The sequence below is a fragment of the Culex pipiens genome, chromosome 3 (assembly GCF_016801865.2).
Source record: "Culex pipiens pallens isolate TS chromosome 3, TS_CPP_V2, whole genome shotgun sequence".
In the NCBI taxonomy this organism is placed as follows: Eukaryota; Metazoa; Arthropoda; class Insecta; order Diptera; family Culicidae; genus Culex; species Culex pipiens.
The window spans coordinates 138,407,972-138,420,137 of NC_068939.1; the positions used below are offsets into that span (position 1 = coordinate 138,407,972).

The 12,166-nt window shown below is 36.1% G+C and overlaps 1 protein-coding gene across 1 annotated transcript in view; it reads left to right on the plus strand.

Moving 5' to 3' along the window:
- Positions 1-1,511: 1,511 nt before the first annotated feature.
- Positions 1,512-12,166, plus strand: part of LOC120417333 (voltage-dependent calcium channel type A subunit alpha-1-like) — a 114,575-nt gene continuing 103,920 nt past the window's right edge. Inside the window, exon 1 of the mRNA XM_039579333.2 lies at positions 1,512-2,758. The gene's annotated coding sequence lies outside the window, so the exon portion shown is untranslated. The remainder of the gene's footprint in view (positions 2,759-12,166) is intronic.

Sequence of the window (12,166 nt, forward strand, 5' to 3'; positions counted from 1 at the left end):
CAGCCGTTCCTGCAGCTGGCCAGCGAACGGTTCCAGCGGACAACTCAGCGTTCCCTCCTGGCTGGGGGCGATCGTTTGCCAGCGTGGTCGCTGCCGGCAGCGGCAATGCGGCCCAGCAAGAAGTGACCGGGGAAGATCTCTTTACCCTGCCGGAGTTCTTTGCTCTCGCGGGGGAGATGATGACGCGGTTTCGGAGCTGCCGTAACAAGGCGGAGCAATTTTTAGCCCTCGGGGAATTAATGATTAAGCACATCTATAAAGGATAAAAAACTGTGATCTAGTTTTAAGCTTTCTCTATTTCTATCCCCTTTTCCTAGCAAGTTTAGTAAGTTTTTTTTCTTAATTTTTCTTACTCTTGGCAACACCTTTATTTACAAGCAATAACTGTTCCAAAATGGATTATGATGTAACACACAGCTGAAAGGAACTCCAAAACTCTGTTTTGTACCTCAAAAGAACTTATTGTATCTGATTATTCACCAATAAAACCGAATATGTATGGTGTTAATTGGTATGGTATGCTTTTTATTATTTATTTTTTTTGGTATTTTTTGTATTTCTGAAAAGTCACTTAAATTAAATAAAAATATATGTAAATTATAAAATGGTGAAACTTGTATCAGTTTCTGCTGAATTTAACTTTTTGAATACAATATTTTAGGTAAAGTTACTCAAAAAAAGAGTTAACGTTCAACTCATCAAATTTTCAATTATTGTGTAACTTTTTCATAAAACACTTTTTTATTTTCAAAATTTCAAGGCTGTGGAGTCCGAATCGGAGCTGGTGTTGTTAGATATCTTTGAAGACCCGGAGTTGGAGTCGCCAATGCATCAGAAGCCGAATTCAGAGTTGGCTTATTTTCATCAGCATTGTGTAGGAGTTGGAGTTAAAGTCGGTGACATCGGGTCGATCATGTCCTTTTTTAGTTGATTTTGCAAGTTATCAAACGACTACACCGATTTTTTTGTTTATAAACATCAACCCCTGAAGTCTTTAAAAGAAATCATAACATTGTTTGATTAATTTACAATTATTTTTTTCTATGATTGGGTTCATGAATGTGTCATTCTTTGAAGAAGATGACAACATCTTCTCTGGTTAATGTCTACGAAATAATTTGTTTATCATATATCTGGCACCCCTTCCACGATGTAACCGCTTCGCGCCTTTACAGGACCTGTTCCAAAAACACAAATGAGAGAGTAACCTCCTGCATCGTTACCTGCCTGCCCCATGTTGTGTCCACTTTGTTCTCCCCAATTACCCCCGGTCTAGCCCGCACTAATCGTAAGAATACCACCCACACCCCCCACGTGAGAGAGTTCCTTGCTGCCAGGTCTGGCAACCACTCAGTGTCGGCGTGGAACTCCCACTCACGCCTCCAACACACTCACAGTGAAACCACCCACCGCGCGCCGTGTACAACACTCGTCGTCGTCGTCGTCGTGTCGGGGGTGGTTGGAAAATTGGTCCGTTTTTCCTGCAGCGGGCCCCAGTCTGTCCACGGCGAGCGAACTGCACAGAAGGAGAGGACCTGCACGGAGACTACCTTTTTCATCGGAAGGGGGTCACAGGACTAAGCAAAAAGGAAGATTTTTTCTGCGTGCGAAAAAAGCAGGGTTTAAGCTTGACGAGGGGATAGCTTAAGCTAAAGGTTAAGCTCGCGATGAAAAATTAAAAGCGTTGAGAGTTTTTTTTCTTCTGCCTGCGGGGAAAAAACGGTGCAGGAAAAGTGTCTACGCGCGTGTGTGTGTGCGTTTGTGTGAAAATTTTCCTGCAGAACGGTCACGGTCGCAGTCAGAACGTCGCCCGATCTTGGGTCGCGGAGATCGTGCGCGCTGGAGAGGTCGAGGTGGCTTGATCGCTGGAGCAGTGCTGGCGGGTGCGGCTGTACGGGCAGCTATACGCTGGAATCGACGCTGGATTAGTCACCCGAGAAGATCACCGATTAGTGTGGGGTGGAAGGGGGCCTAGCTAGAATCCTTCCTCATTTTTTCACACCGTGAATTCGTGGAAAAGTTGAAGAATCTTCCAAGCGGGAAGGTCAAGCAGAGCGGCTGAAGTCGTCGAAGGTTGTGCGTCGTCAAGAAGTGTTCAAGCTGGAAGCAAGCAGTTCATGAAGAAAGAAAAAGTTCAACCCCACAATCAGAATCCAGGGAAAATTATCCAATTTTCGAAGAATTTTCCCTTGGCAGCGCAGGTCAGTGTGTGTGTGTGTGCGCCCCGCGAGCCCCGTGTGTCGCAGAGCCTTTCACAGTGTGAGTGAATGTGGTGGCCCACAAAAGAAGGGCAGCTGAGTATCGTGAGCCCACAGCAGAGTGTGTGAGTGTGAAGAAGTGAGAGCAAAGCGCGCTCGCCGCCGCCATCAGGAGGGAAAGGTTATGTGCTAATAAAAGTCGGGCAACCGTTGCCGACCGTTTCCTGCTTCCTTTTCCCTCGGCGTTTCAAGGAAGAATCAAGCAGAAACGCTAGCAAGAAGAGTTCCCGCACACCGCACACACGACATAAAGGATTAAAAATTAATTTCCGTTGGCGAGCGGCCAGCGGATTCATCATATCGGAATATTAGGAAGAAAAAAAAAAGCAAGATCTGGCAACCACCCTCCTCAACTAGAAGTTCAACTAGTTCCCGAACGTCCGAAAATCTGCGGATCAACAGAAGCAGAACGGTACCAACAGCTCCAGAAACGCCTGACCGTCGCGGACAACTGCATCAATCTTCGTTCGGCCACCAGATGAATGTTGTACTGGTCTAAGGTAAGAATCTGCTGGCCAAAGAGGTGTAGCAAAAGATATAGCAATGATTGATGAAGACGGTGTGAAGGGTGCACCCAAACCGGAGAGATCTGACAACTAATGTCAGAATACTTTGTCGGTTCTTTTGTTGTGATCTGGTTATCGATTTGAATTTCAAGTTGTCACCTTACATCAGTGAAAAGTGAATTTTGTAAAGTTTTCCCTTCTTGAACTTCTTGTTTTTATTTTCTAAAATTTGATAGCTGAACTGTTTAATTTTTTCCAACTTACTGGAAATATCCCGATGAATCCGATTAAAATATTATCAGATTTTTGCTCCCTCCGTAAAAACGGCAATTTCAAAAGTTTAGAAGATCTATTTGAGCGTAAGGCAGGATTTTTTTTTCTAAACAGCCTAACTCATTTCTTCTATTTATTGTGACCCATAGAGCTAAGAGATTAAACAGAATTTATCGTCGGAAATGCATTTTTTTAACCATTAGTCAAACAAAATATACATGTTAATTTTTCAATACTCATACCTTTAGCGTCGTGACGGTTACACTAGGGCGTCTGAGCGGTGTGTCATTTCACCTGTTATGAATTTCCGTTGCTTTAGGAGGATGGGAACTTTCTTTTTATTCAAAACACTGGTATTTTTAACAACAATGTTCCTTTAAATAAAAACTTATGTACGTGAGTGTAAAGCTTACTGAACATAAGGTATAGAACTGTTTGATCAAGCTGTACCTGTGTAGCTATCAGCTTGTATGAAGATTATTCATTCATTCATTCATAGTCAAACAAAAATACATGTCTGATTTATAAAAAAAAAAATATCAGATAGACGAATTAAAACACGAAAGTTTCCAGTTTATCAAAGATTTTATTGAGCAACAATACCATGCAAGAATAGAGTCGTATTCTTTTTAAACATATTTATGATCAATAATCGAGATTTATGATATTCATTATTCATAACAATCCGATTTGATTTATTGTATGGAGTTACTAATTTTTATACGATTTGGTTATAAATGATTTTGCGAATCATGTTTGCATGAAAATATTTTTTTTAACTTGCTCAGCTTGCTTTTTAAACTCAGCTCAAAGACAGATGCTCAAAATAATTACCAAAAAGCAGTTTTCCAATGAGGAGTAGAGGGTTATTTTTTCTGGATAGCCCCATGAGGTGACATTTCATTCGACCTTACCATTTTGGGGACTTTTTTGGTCATTCTGTTGCTGTTTTATTAGCAAAAGTTGTAAAATTTTACTTTACAAAGTGCACCAAAACACTGTCCGAAAAAAAAGAATATTCCATAATTGTGGGATGTTATTATTGTACCTTCCAAAATGAAGCGCTTTGCTATTGATCTCTAAGATAAACAACTTTAAAAATTTCCTGCACGACATTTAAATTTTCAGTCGATCGGTACATCAACGGAAAGATCACGAGAGCAGCTTTCATATAAAAATAGTTAAGCCAATAATTACATTCGATTATAATTTTTTCGCCCTTTTTTTAAGCATGGACTGACCTCTAATCCAGTGTTTCCCAGCCCTAGGGGTAGGGGGAGAATTTGGCCATTTACAGGAAGGAATTGGGTTGCAAAAGAAATAGGTTAAATGTCTTTATTCTCGCAAACAAACAAAAAATACACCGAACTTTTTTCGAAAAAAATGTGTTTAAGGTGATTTTGAGTGAATATTTTGCAATTTCTTGTTTTATACTCTTAAAAGGAAGGCCGTGACTGATTGGTAGAGTGAGTGAATTTTCACGATTTCGCGGACTGCGTGAAATTCGTGAAATTTTAAGATTTTCGTGAAATCCCGTGAAATTTATCAATTTTCTCAAATCAATTCTTTGAAAAAACAATATAATAAATATTTCATCCATAAAGACTTTTTAAGTCTAACAAAGTTTTCAATTGAAAAGCGTGATATGAACCATTTCAAGAATTGTTAGCAAACGAACATTAACATAAAATTGTTACAAGATTTACTGAGAAGTGATTGCTGCGAATACTTAAATGATGTTAACAAAAATCAGACAGAGCAAAAACATATTCTCATAATCATCAAGTTATCCCAAGGATGATATCATCAATAATTAGTATTTGTTTTTCGTTTTTAAACCAAACTTTGTTACAATTGACTAAACAATGATATTGTGATAAGTTTTTGAAGAAGGCACAGATCATTTTTATTGATTTGATTTATGTCTAGAAATCAATTATAAGCAAACATTCATGTAAAAGTAACAGTCCGTAAAAACAGTCGTCTTTCCCTTAGTCAATATATCATTGACCAGAGGAGCAAGCAATAAGAAGAAGAACGAAAAATTTAAATCCATTAGAGTAGAGCAAAAAAATAAGAAAAATATTGCTATTTAGATCAGTTTATCAGTTTTCCTTAGGAAACTAGGTAATAAATTTAGCAATATTTTCATTCGCTGTAATAACAATTTGACTACTTTTTTAATTGAAAGGTATAATCTTAAAATTAAAAAAAATAAAGCTTGGTTTATTAAGATTAAATGAATACTATTTTTGATCTTAAAAAATCAGTTTTTTCTGAGTCCTGATCAATTTTCACGATATGCGATTATTTTGAAGGTTAATTCCCTTGGAAGTTAAAAAAACTATTTTTTTCTGATTTTTTAAAAAATAGAGGATTTTGTTGCAAATAAAACTATGTGTGCCTATTGATTTTTAATTTAGTTTTTGTAAGTGAGATGAAATCTTTAAACAATATTTTCATTAGGCAAAATGTCGCAGAAAATTCAAGTCACTATTTTAAATATTTTGGCTGGACAAGATTGTAAAATCTTGCTTTGACATTAAATTTTTTTGGCTATTGAAAAATAAAATACAATGAAGCAAAAAAAGTAGTTCCTGTATTTTTAGCATAAGATTTTATCCTTAAATTAACAATTCCGTGAAATTTCCGTGAAATTTTGTGTTTTGAAATTAAGGTCCCCGTGAAATTTGCGATTTTTGAGCGTGAAAAATCTCTAAGCCTACTGATTGGTTACGTTGTTCGCTTTGTGAGCGAATGGTCCAAGGTTCGATTCCCATGTGCTCTCAACGAGAAAGTTCAGGACTCATTGAATTCTGAATTTATTTGAATACATAAGCTTACGGCGGGGTTCGATCCCCCATCTTTTAGATTTATAAGCAAAATGCTTACCAAAAGACCATTGAAGGACTCAGACTGATATAGTTGAATCCATGAATCGGACAAGAATTCAAAGTTAAATACAAGTTGAAAATTCCAAACGACACAAGATTTGCATAACTGGTTACCTTAATTTAAATTTAACCCTCTACTGCCCAAATTTCTTTTTCGATTTTTTTTTATTTTTCCCGTGTTGAGCAACTTTTGTTCTACGAAAAACTTTACTTGTTTTATGTTTTTCTTGTTTATTTTTTAGTACTTTAATTTGCATTTATCTTGTTTAGTTTATGTTTGTTTTTTTTTTTGAAGTATTTGGCCTATTCTACATTTTTCATTTCATTTTGCCTATCTAATTTGTTCATGTTTTTACAGTAACTTTTTCAATTGTTTGCTTGTTTTTCACGTTTTCTGCTATAAAATGGCACCGTTATCATTTAAAATGCAAAAAAATGCGAAGAGGCATAGTCTGGGACTCTAAAAAAAATACTGCCTACTTCTTTTTACTTAAAATATAGGAAATGTTAGTGAAAAACACAGCCAAAGTTGACCCCTAAAAAAATAACACTTTTTAAAAACATTGGCAAAGTCACATAAAACAAGTAAAACTTCCAACCCATAAATATTTTAAAATTTTAAGAGTTCTTCATTCCAATGCTATTTTAAAGATCAAAAATTTGTTGAAAAATTGATTTTTGGTGATTTTTTTAATCGAAGCCCGTCTAAAGGCGGTGTTGGGTTGGAGAGGGTTAATTTACATTACCTCGCTAAAATTAACCTAGGGTGGCTCCTAAGACCATTAACCTTGTGTTAAAATTAATGCTGTTGAAATAGTAAAACATTGTTTTGAAATTATAAATCTCAATTCCTGCAATCAAATAAGATTTAAGATTATGAATACATAAGTTTAGTAGTAGTTTAGTAGCATCCGTGAGATTTTTTTTGCGAACGTATAAAATTTAACTGTACTCCATTTTCATGGTTTTGAGGGTCAATTACCAGTAAATTTTCTGAAAAAAATTATATTCATATGACAAAATTCAACTTCCCTTCTTTGGGTGTCAATACAAATCAAAAAGAGAGAGAGCATCAATAAGGAAGCTGCTGCTGCGGCATTCGAGTCAGGTCAGGTCAGCGTGATTAGTGTGAGAGAGAAAGAGAGAGAGAGAGAGAGAAAGAGAGAGAGAGAGAGAGAGAGATTTTCGCCCCCTGTTGAATGTGTGTGACATGGAAGGGTTGTTAGTGTATGTGTGGTGTTGAGAGTGTGTGGAATAGAACCAGTCGAAAGTGGTGAATCTTTTTATAGGAAGGGAGGAGGGAGAGAAAGGGGTTTGGGGATTGGATTGAGGTTAGGAAATGGATTACCGCAATCTAGTGCGATTTCCCAAATTTACCTGGGTAGCGGCGGATGGCAAAGAGTTGAAATCGTGCCAATGCTTGGTGGGGTGGGCGTTTGAACTTTTTGATTTCAGAAAGCTTAGAGGATTAACGAATTTTCAATCAAGAAGAGAGCTTTAATAATTAAACCTTAAAGTATAATTTTGGATAGGCTTGGCAATTTTTATGCCTCCACTTTTTCCATTGAATGTTGTCGATCTCGTATACTGATGGAGATGAATTGCTGAACACGTTTGATGATTTCACTAATTCTGAACTATCATCATTTCAAACTATATTTTTTTTTGGGAACAACAGACATAAAGAGTCCAACCAACAAACCAAAACTATTGATTTATCATTTATCTCATCAAACGAGCACAAACACACAAAATGAAATGTATTTCTTGAACTGTTGCCAGCACAAGATTGGGCACCGATTGAAATTATAATTCGACCACCAATGATTGTCAAATCAATGTCTCATTACCAGCCAATACTCATTATCACATCTGGTGAATCAATCGATCATCGTTTTGCGCTAAATTTTGGAACGAAAACGCCCAATTGTGTTGGAAATTGCGTTTAGGTAGCATGAAATCTGAAATAAAAAAAATAAAAACATTTACTATGATTCTAGGCAAAACAATCACAATCAACATTCCAACAGCAAAACCCTCTTTCCACCTGGCGAAGCACATCTGATGGATGCGAACTTGAATGCGCGAGCTTTCACATCAGCAGCTTGCAAATCAAACGGAAAATTGCCTGCTGCTAGCCTTTTCCCGTTCTTTCCACGCGGTTCATCGAGGGCTTCCAGAATGTGCAACTCTTTTCTGGAGAGAGAAAAAAAAGAAGAGGAGAATGATTATGGTTGCACAACAAAGTAAATGTTTACCTGTTCCTCGCGCTTTCCCGTCTTTGCATCGTTATCGAAAGAATAGATGAACTGGAGTGGAAAAAGCTCGTCAAGTGCTTTGTGCTTTTCGTTACATTCACTGGTTTTTTGTAAATTTGCTTTAAAAAGTAAATAATAAACATTTTCAATTCTCAGCAAAACTGTATTCATAGCGCAACAATTTCACCATAAAATTACGATGACGTTCAGGAAAAGCTTCTAACGTCACATGAGTAATTGCTGCATCATGCCGTAACGTCATCCCATACATCTATGAATGAAGCTCAACATGTGTAGCAAACTTACACCGTCATACCTGGATCCGCAACCCGGGCAGACGGTAATAACAAAATTCATGCCATTTCAATAACAAATACTGTAAAAATAACAAAGAGTGTTATGGAATCTTCTTGAAAAATTCATTTTTGCAAAAGGGTTTAATAACAGTTAATGTTATCATAACAAAATTTGTTATTGGTCTGATATTGATTGAAAACCAAAACAACTTATTATTCCCATTTTTTGTTATGGAAGAATACCTCCAACTGTTATTGGGATGATCGGATTAGTTGTTAAAATAACAAAAAATAATTACAAAGATTTGTTTGAAGAATATCTAAAAATGTTATTAGTCTGTTGTTACAAAAACAATCCTATACAAAAAAATCATTACGACGAATAACAAATCTTGTAATAAATAACATAAAAAGTTATTGGCCTAGTTATTTCCAAGTTATTTCCGTCTGCCTAAGCCAATAACATATTTTGTCATTTAAAACAAGATTTGTTATTCGACGTTATGATATTTTTGTTATTGGAATGTTATTGCAATAACAGACTAATAACATTTTAAGTTATTCTTCGAACAAATCTTTGTTATTATTTTTTGTTATTTTAAAAAGTAATCCGATCATCCCAATAACAATTGGAGTTTTCTTCTATAACAAAAAAAGTTATTCCCAAGTTGTTTTGGCTTTCAATCAATATCAGACCAATAACAAATTTTATTATAAACTGTTATGTAAAAATGGATTTTGCAAGAAAATTCCAGAACACTTTTTGTTATTTTAACAGCATTTGTTATTGAAATGGCATGAATTTTGTTATTACCGTCTGCCTTCTACTCTACTAACCCCGAATGAATGAGAAGCACAATTAAAAGTTACTGAAACTTGTAAGATTTAAAAATGTTGAATTTGGATTAACTTAATTTTTTAAAACTTATTCTTTCAATTTCATATTTTTTGCAATCTCTTCTAAAAAAATTTACAAGTTTTCCAAAATGTAATGCTTTGGGAAATTATTTTTTAAGTTTTCCATATTCAAAACTAAGTTAAACTTTCTTTTCAGCCTAAACATTCTGCTACTCTTTTGAATGTTTTTTGTAACTTGAATGAAATTTTAAACGAGCATTTTTACAATATGAACTTTTTCAACAATTTTTTTATTGCTTTAAAAAAATAATAAGATTATGTTATTTTAAGAGCGAGTCCACAAACAGGGCACACCCCTTTGTATGGGACGTCGTTTGGACCTCACCAATCCGCCTGAAATTTTCAGGGATTGTTTGTACTTATACAAACTAGCATCTGGCCAAAAAATAAGCACGCTATGTAAACGTGAAATGGGGCAAATCGGGACACAAAGATTTATGGATCAAAAACGTCAAAAATCTTAATGCTTAATGCTGTAACTTAGACTAAATTCAATTTAATTTCAATATTCAAAATGCATCTGAAAGAACCTAAAAAATTCAGCAAAATGCAGGGTAGAGCATCCAAATTGGTTAAATCTAAAAGGAGTTATTGGCATTTCAGTAAAAAAATTGCACATTTTTCGAACTCAAATAAAAAAGTGTTCCATCCAGATATCAACTCGATTCGACCTGCAGCTTGTAAGAGACATCTGGGACTAACATCTGAGACTGAGAATGCTTTGGGTAAGGCAGTTTAACATATTTTTACTTTTAGTGATTTTTTTTTGTAATTTATTGCTCGGGAGACCCCTTAGATCAAATTTTCCGGTGATAATTTTATCATATTCGTATTCCTGAGACAATATCACAATAGAAACATGCATAAAAATATGTATTCTCATCCATTTAAGCCCTTTAAAAAAATAAAATTAGAAAAAATAGAAGCTGCCTTTTTGTGGTGACATCTAGGATCCTTGGAAACGAACTTGATTTTCAATAAATGTGAATCGAAGATTTTTTTAACTTTCATTCTTTAAAGAGTTTAAATGGATGAAAATAAACATTTTTATGCATGATTCTAGGTTTTATCCCTTTTTCCCGAATCCAGCTTTCCCGAATCCCATATCCCCGAAAATTATTTCCCCGAAAATTCCACATTCCCGAAAATCATTTCCCCGAAAGTGCCACTTCCCCGAAAATCAGTTTCCCGGAAATTCCATATCCTCGAATGTCATTTACCTGAATGGCCATTTTACCGAACTGTCGTTTTCCCGAATTTACATATACCCGAATGTTTACTTCCCCGAAAGTTCCATTTTCAATATAAACTAAAAACAAAGAACCGTAGAAGGCCATTCATAAACCACGCGGAAACTTCAAGAGAGTGAAGTATTGAGATCATCCACGTTCCATAAAAAAAGATTTTCTTTTGTATGGGCAATTTTCATCAAAGCACAATTTTCCAAAACGGTATCCACATGGTAAGGATTGCACAGCAACGATATCTTTATGCGACGACTCGAAGCGCAGGAATCAGTTTGTCCTAGATTTTGTTTAACTGAACTGATTTGTCATTATCAATTGTGGCTGGTTTTATGAAGGCTTTGAACAAAATTTGTTTTTCTTATTTTTTACCTCAAATTCGAGTTCTGCGACCAACCCTTATAGTTAAATCTATATAGAGACCATCCATAAACCACGTGGACCCTTTAGGGAGGGGGGGGTATGGCGATTGTCCACGCTCCATACAAAAAAAGGTTTTTTGTATGGACAAATGGCCACGAAGGGGGGGGGGGTTGATTATTGAAAGTTGATTATTGAATTACAAAATTTATTTTTTTAAATATTTCATCACCGCCATTTTGGGTTTAAAATTTACTAAATCACTTTAAAGTAGTTCAGGGGTTATTACTCGAAGTGAACTTTTGACAAGGCCTTTGGATAATCGAGTCTGGACTGTATTTTGATTTTCAACTAAATGCAAAAAAAAAAAAAAAATGCAAAATGATTGATGAATCAAATCGACGCTGACGTGCTGTCTTGTCGTTTGTCGCTTTTTGACGTTCCGAGAAAAATGCGTTTTAGTGTTTGACCTTGAAAAAACGAAAAATAGAGCACGCAATGTAAACATCAACAAAACACGTTTTATTTGGTTGACCATTCTGTGCATTGTCCTGAAATTTGTTTGAATTTGGTTGCTGAGGTCCCGAGTTATAATTACAAACGTTCACGGTAGACGGGCATGTACGTGTGTCAAACGCATTCTGATCTGAAACCCCTTTGGCCAGTTGTCACACTAATCGCAATTTTTCAGGGTGTGCAAGTTAGCACGAGACGACATTTTTCGGCTTTAATTGAATATCTCAGAATTGAAATCGAATTTTGGGTATCTGTGTAGGTCAAAAGATGAGACATTTAATGCAATTTTTCCCAAAATCTACGTACGACAAGTTAGCTCGACTGCGACGAAATGTGAAAAATAGGCAAATGTATTAAGCGGCACGCTGCTATTTAGATTTGTTCATTAGTAATATGTACTCTGCTCAAGATGTTCTCCTTCTCTACATCATTTTTCATAGTCGGAGCTTTTGTTGGATTCGGCGGAGTCAGTTCTTTTTGAAATACAGTTGGAGTAACCAAATCTCAGAATCCGGAATTCGAATCCGCGCGCGGTTCTGGGCAACGGGCATACCCGCCTGACCGGGTTCGGGGAAGTGGTGTTCGGGGAAATGGCCGTTCGGGGATATGGTCATTCGGGAAAATGATTTTCAGGGATGTGGAA